This window comes from Taudactylus pleione, unplaced genomic scaffold (genome assembly GCF_031769625.1).
Source record: "Taudactylus pleione unplaced genomic scaffold, aTauple2 ptg000114l, whole genome shotgun sequence".
Classification (NCBI taxonomy): Eukaryota; Metazoa; Chordata; class Amphibia; order Anura; family Myobatrachidae; genus Taudactylus; species Taudactylus pleione.
Genome location: NW_028284516.1, coordinates 23930228 through 23942271, shown reverse-complemented (window position 1 = coordinate 23942271; position 12044 = coordinate 23930228).

Below are 12044 nucleotides of genomic sequence, written 5' to 3'. Positions count from 1 at the left end.
ATCAAATCGATATAACATAAATGGAGGACCAAACTTTCTCCGATAAAAATAAAATAGAGAAAGATCAAGAACCACTTCCTCCTAGTGTTGAAGCTGCTGCCACTAGTCATGACATAGACGATAACATGCCATCAACGTCGTCTGCCAAGGCCGATGCCCAATGTCATAGTAGAGGGCACATACAATCCCAAATGGCAAAGTTCAGGAAAATGACCTTGAAAAAGACATTTAAATCAGCTGAAGAGAAACGTAAACTTGCCAATATGCCATTTACGACACGGAGTGGCAAGGAACGGCTAAGGTCGATCCCTAGTATGTTCATGACTAGTGGTTCAGCTTCACATGACGATGGAAGCACTCCTCCCACTAAAAAAATCAAAAGAGTTAAGCTGGCAAAAGCACAGCGAAGAACTGTGCTTTCTAAGAAGATATCACAAATCCCCAAGGAGAGTCCAAGTGTGGTGGTGGTTGCGATGCCTGACCTTCCCAGCACTGGACGGGAAGAGGTGGCTCTTTCCACCATTTGCACGCCCCCTGCAAGTGCTGAAAGGAGCACCCACAGTCCACTTGCTGATATGCAAATTGAAGATGTCACTGTTGAAGTACAACAGGATGAGGATACTGGTGTAGCTGGCGCTGAGGAGGAAGTTGGCGAGGAGGATTCTGATGGTGATGTGGTTTGTTTAAATCAGGCTCCGGGGGAGACAGTTGTTGTCCGTGGGATGAAAAAGCCCATCACGGTCATGCCTGGGCAGAAGACCAAACATTCCACCTCTTTGGTCTGGCAATATTTCTATCCAAATCCGGACAACAACTGTCTTGCCATATGTACCATATGTAAAGGTGAAATAAGTAGGGGTAGGGACGTCAACCACCTAGGAACATCCTCCCTTATACGGCACCTGCAGCGCGTTCATAAAAAGTTACTGTCAAGTTCAGAAACTTTGGCTCAGACCGTAAGCAGTCCAGGGACACCTAAATCCCGTTGTCCTGTTGTATCCAAGCGCCTGCAAACCACACCGTCAACTCCCTCCTCGTCAATTTCCTCCTTAGTCAGGATCGGAAGTAGTCCTGCAGGCCATATCACTGGCATGACTGACTCTCCTATCCGGGATTCCTCCGGAGGATCCTGCATTGCTACGCCTACTGCTGCCGCTGCTGCTGTTGCTGCTGCTGCTGGGAGTCGTTCATCATCCCAGAGAGGAAGTAGGAACACCACTACTTTTACTAAACAATTGACCCTCCAACAGTCCTTAGCGAGGAGGATGAAGTACGACAGCAGTCATCCTGAAGCAAAACGTATAACTGAGGCCTTGACTGCTATGTTGGTGTTAGACGTGCGTCCGGTATCCGCCATTAGTGCAGTGGGATTTAGACAATTGATGGAGGTAGTGTGTCCCCGGTTCCAAATCCCGTCTAGATTCCACTTCACTAGGCAGGCGATACCGAGACTGTACAGAAACGTCAGAAAAAGTGTCCTCAGTGTCCTGAAAAATGCCGTTGTACACAATGTCCACTTAACCACGGACATGTGGACAAGTGGAACAGGGCAGACTAAGGACTATATGACTGTGACAGCCCACTGGGTAGATGTATCACCTTACGCAGCAACAGCAGCAGCGTCACCAGTAGCAGCATCTCAGAAACGCCAGCTCGTTACAAGGCAGGCTACGCTGTGTATCACCGGTTTCAGTAAGAGGCACACCGCCGACAACCTCTTAGAGAAACTGAGGGAAATCATCGCCCAGTGGCTTACCCCACTTAGACTCTCCTGGGGATTTGTGATATCTGACAACGCCACCAATATTGTGCGGGCATTACATCTGGGCAAATTCCAGCACGTCCCATGTTTTGCTCACACAATAAACTTGGTGGTGCAGAATTTTCTGAAAAGCGACAGGGGCGTGCAGGAGACGCTTTGGGTGGCCCGAAAAATTTCTGGCCACTTTCGCCATTCAGCGACTGCGTGCCGAAGACTGGAGCGCCAGCAAACACTCTTGAACCTGCCCCGCCATCACCTGAAGCAAGAGGTTGTGACGCGGTGGAACTCAACCCTCTATATGCTTCAGAGGATGGAGGAGCAGCAAAAGGCCATACAAGCCTATACATCCACCTATGACATAGGCAAAGGAGGGGGTATGCACCTGACTCAAGCGCAGTGGAGAATGATTTCCGTGTTGTGCAAGGTTCTTCAGCCCTTCGAACTTGCCACACGTGAAGTCAGTTCAGACACTGCCAGCTTGAGTCAGGTCATTCCCCTCATCAGGCTTTTGCAGAAGCAGCTGGAGAAAGTGAAGGAGGAGCTAAGACGGAGCGATTCCGCTCGGCATGTGGGACTTGTGGATGAAGCCCTTCATTCGCTTTGCCAGGATTTCAGGGTGGTCAATCTGTTGAAATCAGACCACTACATTTTGGCCACCGTGCTCGATCCTAGGTTTAAAGCCTATGTGGTGTCTCTCTTTCCGGCCGACACAAGCCTGCAGAGGTGCAAAGACCTGCTGGTGAACACACTGTCAGCTGAAGCGGAACGTGACACGTCAACGGCTCCTTCTTCATTTTCTCCCGCAACTGGGGCTGCCAGGAAAAAACTTAGGTATCCTAAGCAACCCGCTGGCGGTGATGCAGGGCAGGCAGGACCAAGTTTGGACATCTGGTCCGGACTGAAGGACCTGGCAACAATTTCTGACATGTCTACTGTCACTGCATATGATACTGTCACCATTGACAGAATGGTGGAGGATTACATCGGTGACAGCATCCAAGTAGGCATGTCAGACAGTCCATACCTGTACTGGCAGGAAAAAGAGGCAATTTGGAGGCCCCTGTACAAACTGGCTCTATTTTACCTGAGTTGCCCCCCCTCCAGTGTGTACTCCGAAAGAGTGTTTAGTGCAGCCGGGAACCTTGTCAGCGAAAGGCGTAGGAGGTTGCTTCCACAGAATGTGGAGAAGATGATGTTCATCAAAATGAATTATCAGCTCTTCCAGGGAGACCAGCCTCCAGAACGTACAGAGGGACCTGTGGTGGTGGATTCAAGTGGGGACGAGTTAATACTTTGTGAGGATGAGGATGTACACACTGAAGAGGGTGAGGAATCGGTGGATGAGGAGGATGAGGATGACATCTTGCCTCCGTAGAGCCAGTTTGTGCAGGGACACATTAATTGCCAGCTTGTTTTGTGGGGGCCCAAACGAACCAATCATTTCAGCCACAGTTGTGTGGCAGACCCTGGCGCTGAAATGATTGATTTGTTAAAGTGTGCATGTCCTGTTTATACAACATAAGGGTGGGTGGGAGGGCCCAAGGACAATTCCATCTTGCACCTCTTTTTTTCTTTGCATTATGTACAGTTTGGGGCCTAGTTTTTCTAACTGCCATCCTGTCTGCCACTGCAGTGTCACTCCTAGATGGGTCACGTGTTTGTGCCGCCCACTCGTGTCGCTTAGCATAGTCATCCAGCTACCTCGGTGCAACCTTTTGGACATAAAAACAATATTGTGAGGTGTGAGGTGTTCAGAATAGACTGGAAATGAGTGGAAATTAAGGTTATTGAGGTTAATAATAGCATAGGAGCAGAAAAACCTACAAATTCTGTGATTTTAGCTGTTTTTATGCTTTTTTTCAAAAAAATACAGATCCAAAACACAAAACCCAGAACCCAAAACACGGAAGGGTGGTTTTGGCAAAACCAATCCAGATCCAAAACACGAAGAAAGATCCAGATCCAAAACCAAAACACAAAACACGAAAAGTGGCCGGTGCACACCCCTACCTAATATATATATATATATATATATATATATATATATATTTATTTTATTTTTTTTTCCCAGATCTTGGGCCCAGATGGACACAGCACCAGCCCAGATGTATCTGCAGTTCTGCACCAGCCCAGATGGACACAGCAGACAGCAAAGCACCAGCTCAGAATGGATCAGCAGCACCAGCCCAGGACATAGCAGACAGCACAGACAGCCCAGATGGATCAACAACAGCCCAGATGGACACAGCAGACAGCACAGTGATAGCACCAGCCCAGAATGGATCAGCAGTCACAAGCCCGGGACACAGCCCGGGACACAGCAGACAGCACCAGCACCTCTCCCAGTCCTACACTACCCACCCTCTATGTTCAGTCTCCACAGCTGGAGTGAAATGGCGTCCGTCGCGTGGTCCCTTATATACTGCATTGATCATAGAGACGAAAGCTTGCGAACTGCGAGATTTCGTCTCTATGGTTTTGCCTCGATTTGAGAGATCCGAGTAAGGCGGGAACATCCGAGCCGGCTCGGATCTGACTCGGATTTGCTACATTCGGGTGGTCTCGGATCTCTGAAATCCAAACCTGCTCTTCTCTAGTTTTTATGATATTTTAAGAAAAAATCCAGATCCAAAAACAAAAAACAAAACACCAAGGAAAAAAAATCCAAAACCAGATTCAGATCCAAAACCAGAACCAAAACATGAGGGTCAGCGGCAGCGCACATCTCTACTTTTAAACTTGATTGGAGAAATCTTGTCTAAGATATTATAAATAAGGAGGATGGAAGATTAGCCAGACAATATGTACAGTACATGGTATTTTTAATTCCAGAAATACAGTAGTTACTACAGTTATGCATGCAGGTGGTGACATGTGAAGGGCTAAGCTTTTTGGCCTAGGTGACCTAGGAGTATATACGATTATAAAAATCAGTCCACTCAGGGCAGATATATACTTGAAACTGAATCGTCCGCTGTGAACTCACGTCTGGGATCGGGTAAAGTCTTAAATGCTGTTTGATCTTATCTTTAAGGCTTGTTTGTATTACAGATAAGCGACATTGTATTTTCTTTTATGTACAGATTTTTAATCTGATATTTTATCATTAAATATGTTATTTACTAGACTGCTAGGGCTTGGGACTTTCTCTTGGTGTGTTTAGTGCATGGCTGTATTTACAGCATGAAGAATTGGAAGGAGGGAAGTTATTACATGCTGATCCAAGTGGTTCATGGAGAACCCAAGCTATAATTTTCTCAAGTATACAAATTCATTTTGGATTTATTTATTGAAGCGTTTCTGTTATAGTATAAGCACCATCCTGTTGTGTTTGTTTAATGATAGGGCATGATTCAGAGCTGCACAGATCTCGCAATGTGTATGCATCGATTCGGTACACGTCCGAGTATGTGTAGTTGGGTGGCAATAGGTGGGGCCTTAACTAGGATGGTGCGACATGTGCCACGGCACAGCTCACTACAGGACAGGGGGCGCTGTCCAGCTTTGTTTGTCAGTTTTCTGTTTAAATCTTTCTCGCTTGGTGCTTTCTCTTCTTTAATCCCCGGCATCTCCTGGTTGTCCCTATCTCCTCCTTCAGCTGCTGGTACAGGGTACACACATGGACCTTCCGCCGCTGATATCTACATATTAGGGATGTGTGCCGGACCATTTTTGCCGGATTTGGATTTGGTTCTTCTAATTCGTCATCCGGCTTTGGATTTGGATTTGCCAAACTGCGGTGACTGGCTTTGGATTTGGATTTCTTTTACAAAAATTTACAAAAAAAGCTAAAATCACATAAATTGGTCCTTTTTTTCTTCTTAGAATATCATTAACCTCAATAACATTAATTTCCAGTCATTTATAGTCAATTTAGTTATTGTTTTCAACATTATTGGCCAAAGGTTGCAGTCAGCTGACTGGTTACTAAGCGACAAAGCAGCGGCGCAGCGGTACAGACACCACAGTATAAAGCACATCTATGACACATTGCCACACAGCAGTGGCAGAAATGAAAAGTAGTGCACCCACCCGGTGGGGTACGGCCAGCAGAATCACAGTACTTGTATACACAGTGGGTTACGGCCCAAGGAGTCACAGTGCACAATCTTATTCACATTCCATCACATAGTGCCCCTGATTCACATTACACCATAAAGTAGTGTCTCTTATTTATGTTACGATACACAGTAGTGCCCCTTTTACACAATGCTCACAGTAGTGCCCCTTTTACACAATGCCCACAGTAGTGACCCTTTTACACAATGCCCACAGTAGTGACCCTTATACACAAAGCCCACAGTAGTAATGCCCCTTATACAATGCCCACAGTAGTAGTGCCCCCATTAACATGCCCCCAGTAGTAGTGCCCCCATTAACATGCCCCCAGTAGTGGTATGTCCCCCATTAGCAGGCCCCCAGTAGTAGTATGCCCCCCCTTAGCAGTCCCCCAGTAGTAGTATGCCCTCACCTTAGCAGGCCCCCAGTAGTAGTAGTGCCCCCATTAGTAATCCCTGCTTCCGCCCCCGTCCGCTCTGCTCTGCTGTATAACGCGCGGTGGGAGCCGGAAGACGGAGCTCATGAGTGAGCTCCAACCAGCTCCCTCCGTTCAGCAGCCAATGAGAGTCTGTGTGACTCTCATTGACTGCTTTAGCAAACACACAGCTGCCGCTGGCGGCTGTGTGTTTGTGTCTGTGTAGGGCAGATCGCTATCACAGCGGTCTGCCCTACACTAGAGGAGCCCTGACGTCGGATTCTCTCGCGAGAATCCAACATCAGGAGGCTGCAGCTCAGCCTCGAACGAGGGTCCGAGTCAGGCAGTGAACACCCGAACAGCGTTCGGGTGGACTTGGATCCCCAATGTTCGAAGCAGTTCGGATTCCACAGAATCCGAACCGCTCATCTCTACTACATATATACTACAAGTAGCACTCCTTCTAAATCTTCAGTCTGTGATCTACACTGCTGGCTCCAGGCTTGTGCACGGCTATTCTGATGGACAAAACCTGCTGCAGATGCAGCTTCACTAGCGCTCTCCTACATCTAGAGCAGGTGAGTTATACTTGTATAAATATTGTGTATCATCACTGCAGCCATTGGACTAACCCTGTATTTGGCAGTGACATCTGGATAACAGTGGTACCAATGGATCAGTACCCCTTCATCATTGTATGGGACAAATCAGATTTGTCCCGTCCCTTCCCTATGAGGTATGCGTCTTACATTCTGATTAGATAAATGGAGGGGGGGTTCCAATGCTCTTTCTGGCCCAGGGCACCAAAAAGTCTATTTAAGGCTCTGGCAATGGGGAGTTTGCATGTAGGATAAGTATGCAGTGGGCATACTGTATGTCAGAGACAAAATAGGTGCATGGGCAGAGTTCCATCTGAAACCAACTGGATCTCTTGCTGGTGCAACTGCACTCTCAGAGGGCCTGATTCAGAGGTGGACACTAGCTGCACACAATGCCGATATGCAGGCACTTGGCCGATGTTATAAGTACTGCACATGTGTCCGAGTCGCACTGCACATGCGACCTGATGGTTACCACAGGAAAGGGCAGAATGAATTTGGATGCAACATGGGGCGGTTGCCCAGATGAGGGTGTGTTACAGGCATGTCGCTGGCAGAGGCTGCAGCTTAAGACACAGTAGCGCTGACAAAGGACACAATGTTCAGACAGAGAAAATGCACCTGCCAAAGGGCTAGATCAGCTTACATGCTGCGACCAATGGAGCGTCTAAATACGCACAGAGACGGATTAGGGCAGGTGCAAGTGGGCGACTCAGTATGATCACAATGGGCCATGCCATTATCCTAAAGAGGCATATGCGGCTCCAGCAAAAGACATGTGGTCCCATAGGGAGGTAGTTAGGAAGCTGACGGTCGAAATGCCATTCGCCGGCTTCCCGTCACTGAAATCCCGGCATTGGACTAATGATAGGTATCTAAACACCGACGCCTATCATTAGCCCCAAGACGAAAACCCAACCCCCGGCATATCGATTGTAGGTAAGCTGGGTGTCGGGAGCGGATAGCAGCGGGGGGGGGGGGGTTAGGGAGGGTTAGGTTTAGGGTGCGGGGAGGGGGGGTTAGGTTTAGGCATCCCTGGGGGGAGGAAAGGGTTAGGCACTAGGGGGAGGTTAGGCACCCCTAAGGGAGGGTTAGGGGGGGAGAGGTGAGGGTTATGGTAGTTACTTACCTTAGTCAGGACCTTCATCTGCCAGCCTTCCGGCATCGGTATTTCATCCGCCGCGCTAATTTCCGGCAGTCATATATACCGATTCCGGCCCATAGTGTTGATGGCTACTGTTCTTTCACAAGTGGATTTATAGTAGAGGTGCAGCTCCATAATTGAATACAGGTGGAGATTTGCATTTATTCCCAAGCATGCAATGTGGCCAAATTGCGTAAGTCTCTGAATCAGCCCCCTAGTTGCAAAAACACTTATTCTCTTTTATTTATTTTATTTGCCTAGTTATCAGCAATTGCATATGTTTTTTGACAGCTGCACAGATCAGTGCAGTAAACCATAATTGCGAGGGAAGCAAAAAAAATTCCTTATGTTGGTGGGAGATTGCCAGACATGGACAAACAATGACTGGCAGGGCGAATGTGAGCCTTCAGTAATGTACCTACATCTGCATACAAATGCATAAACAAAATGATATTTTGCAGTACAAGAAATACTACTGAATGCAGTAGGAAGCTGACATTTTGGAGGCATTCCCATTTTAGTGAGTGACTGCAGTCTTCGTACATTTTGGGAAATTGCCAGATTCTTAAACCACCTCAATGGTGTTGGTGATTGCAGCAAATACTTTTAAGGGGAAACCTTTTACTCCATCTCGGTGCATCTTGTAACAGAAGTACATTATTAAGAGCAATTAAACCAATACAAATCAATAGGCAAAATTGTTACGCTCAAAATAAAGGAAGTTCTAATACCTGTGGCTAAATCAAGGTTGCCAGGCATGCCATTACTGTAGTATAGGCTATTGCCACATGCTGTCCCCTCTCTGCCATTATTGTAGTATAGGCTACTTCCACGTGGTGTCCCCTTTCTGACATTACTGTAGTATAGGCTATTCCCACACGGTGTCCCCTTCTCTGACATTACTGTAGTATAGGCTATTCCCACACGGTGTCCCCTCTATGCCATTACTGTAGTATAGGCTTTTCCCACACTGTGTCCCCTCTATGCCATTACTGTAGTATAGCCTATTCCCACATGGTGTCCCCTCTCTGCCAGTAATGTAGTATAGGCTATTCCTACGTGGTGTCCCCTCTCTGCTGTTACTGTATATAGGATACTCCCACGTGGTGTCACCTCTCTGCCATTACTGTATATAGGCTATTACCACGTGGTGTCCCCTCTCTGCTGTTACTGTAGCAAAGGCTAACCCACATGGTGTTCCCTTTCTGACATTACTGTAATATAGGCTATTCCTATATGGTGTCCCCTCTCTACCATTATTGTTGTATAGGCTACTCCTACGTGGTGTCCCCTCTCTGCCAGTAATGTAGTGTAGACTGTTCCCACGTGGTGTTCCCTCTCTGCCAGTAATGTCGTATAGATTATTCCCACGTGGTGTCCACTCTCTGACATTACTGTAGTATAGGCTACTTCCACGTGGTGTCCCCTCTCTGACATTACTGTAGTATAGACTATGCCTGTGGTGTCCCCTCTCTGCCATTACTGTAGTATAGGCTATTCCCACGTGGTGTTTCCTCTCTGCCATTATTGTAGTATAGGCTACTTCCACATGATATACCCTTTCTGACATTACTTTAGAATAGGCTACTCCCACGTGGTGTCACCTCTCTGCCATTACTGAATATAGGCTATTCCCACATGGTGTCCCCTCTCTGCCATTACTATAGTATAGGCTATCCCACATGGTGTCCCCTTTCTGACATTACTGTAATATAGGCTATTCCTACGTGGTGTCCCCTCTCTGCCATTACTGTTGTATAGGCTACTCCCACATGGTGTCCCTTCTCTGCCAGTAATGTAGTGTAGACTGTTCCCATGTGGTGTTCCCTCTCTGCCAGTAATGTCATATAGATTATTCCCACATGGTTTCACCTCTCTGACATTACTGTAATTTAGGCTATTTCCACGTGGTATCCCCTCTCTGCCATTACTTTAGTATAGGCTACTCCCACATGGTGTCCCCTCTCTGATATTATTGTAGTATAGGCTATTTCCACGTTGTGACCCTTTCTGACGTTACTGTAGTATAGGCTATTTCCACGTTGTGACCCTTTCTGACGTTACTGTAGTATAGGCTACTCCCACGTGGTGTCCCTTCTCTGCCAGTAATGTAGTATAGACTGTTCCCGCGTGGTGTTCCTTCTATGCCAGTAATGTCGTATAGACTATTCCTGTGGTGTCCACTCTCTGCCATTACTGTAGTATAGGCTATTCCCACGTGGTGTCCCCTCTCTGATATTATTGTAGTATAGGCTATTTCCACGTTGTGACCCTTTCTGACGTTACTGTAGTATAGGCTACTCCCACGTGGTGTCCCTTCTCTGCCAGTAATGTAGTATAGACTGTTCCCGCGTGGTGTTCCTTCTATGCCAGTAATGTCGTATAGACTATTCCCACCGGGTGTCCCCTCTCTGCCATTATTATAGTATAGGCTATTCCCATGTGTGTCCCCTCTCTGACATTACTGTAGTATAGGCTATTCCTATGTGGTGTCCCCTCTCTGACATTACTGTAGTATAGGCTATTCCTATGTGGTGTCCCCTCTCTGACATTACTGTAGTATAGGCTATTCCCACTTGGTGTCCCCCTCTCTGCCATTACTGTAGTAAAGGCTATTCCCACGTGTTGTCCCCTCGCTGCCATTATTGTAGTATAGGCTACTCCCACATAGTGGACCTCATTCAGAGTCGGTCGTTGCGGCCGCACGGTCGTACGGCACCGATGTTCGGTAAACTGCGCATGCGTAAAATTCGCAATGCGCGTGCGCAAACTAGCTGTTACGATCGGAAATATCTCTCTCTTTGAACTTGGCCAGGTCGTTAGTTTGAGTGACAGGATGAGGCGTTTGTGGGTGGTAACAGGGGAAGGTGCTTGTGAACGGGGGAGTGGAGATCCGAACGCAGGCGTTCCTGACTATGCAAACGGCGGTTTATGGGAGTGCATAATTAACAAAGTAGTGTCATAGCACACGTGACATGGGAGGATTTTACACTGACTTGATCGTAGAGCTTAAGAGAGGGTATGATCAACCTTAAGCTCTACGACCAGCTCCGATGGTTCCCAATGGTCTCGATTAATCCTTATATGCCCGGAGATGACGTGTAATGCGAACGAGAAGGGGGCGTATTTTTTGTCTTACGGCCGCATCCTCCCCTTGGTCGTCCAGCTAACGATCCCATCTTAACGACGCAACTTGCGAGTGCATCATTTGCATATCCGGCCCCTTTTCCCTTACGACCGTGCGGCCACAACAACTGACTCTGAATGAGGTCCTGTGTCCCTTCTCTGCCAGTAATGTAGTATAGACTGTTCCCACATGGTATTCCCTCTATGCCAGTAATGTCATATAGACTATTCCCATGTGGTTTTCCCTCTCTGCCATTACTGTGGTATAGGCTATTCCCATGTGGTGACCCTTTCTGACATTATAATAGTATAGGTTATTCCCACGTGGTGTCCCCTCTCTGCCATTATTGTAGTATAGGCTACTCTCACATGGTGTCTCTTCTCTGCCAGTAATGTAGTATAGACTGTTCCCACATGGTGTTCCCTCTATGAAAGTAATAACGTAGAGGCTATTCCTACGTGGTGTCCCCTCTCTGCCATTACTGTAGTATAGGCTATTCCCACGTGGTGTCCCCTTTCTGCCATTACTGTAGTATAGGCTATTCTTACATGGTGTCTCTTCTCTGCCAGTAGTGTAGTAATGCCTGTTCCCATGTGGTGTCCCCTCTATGAAAGTAATGACGTATAGGCTATTCCTATGTGGTGTCCCCTTTCTGACATTACTTTAGTATAGGCTATTCCTACGTGGTGTCCCCTCTCTGCCATTATTGTAGCATAGGCTACTTCCACGTGGTTTCCCCTTTCTGACATTACGTTAGTATAGGCTATTCCCACGTGGTGTCCCTTCTCTGCCACTACTGTAGTATAGGCTATTCTCACATGGTGTCCCCTTTCTGACATTACTGTAGTATAGGCTATTCCTACACGGTGTCCCCTCTCTGCCATTATTGCAGTATAGGCTACTCCCACGTGGTGTCCCTTCTCTGCCAGTAATGTCGT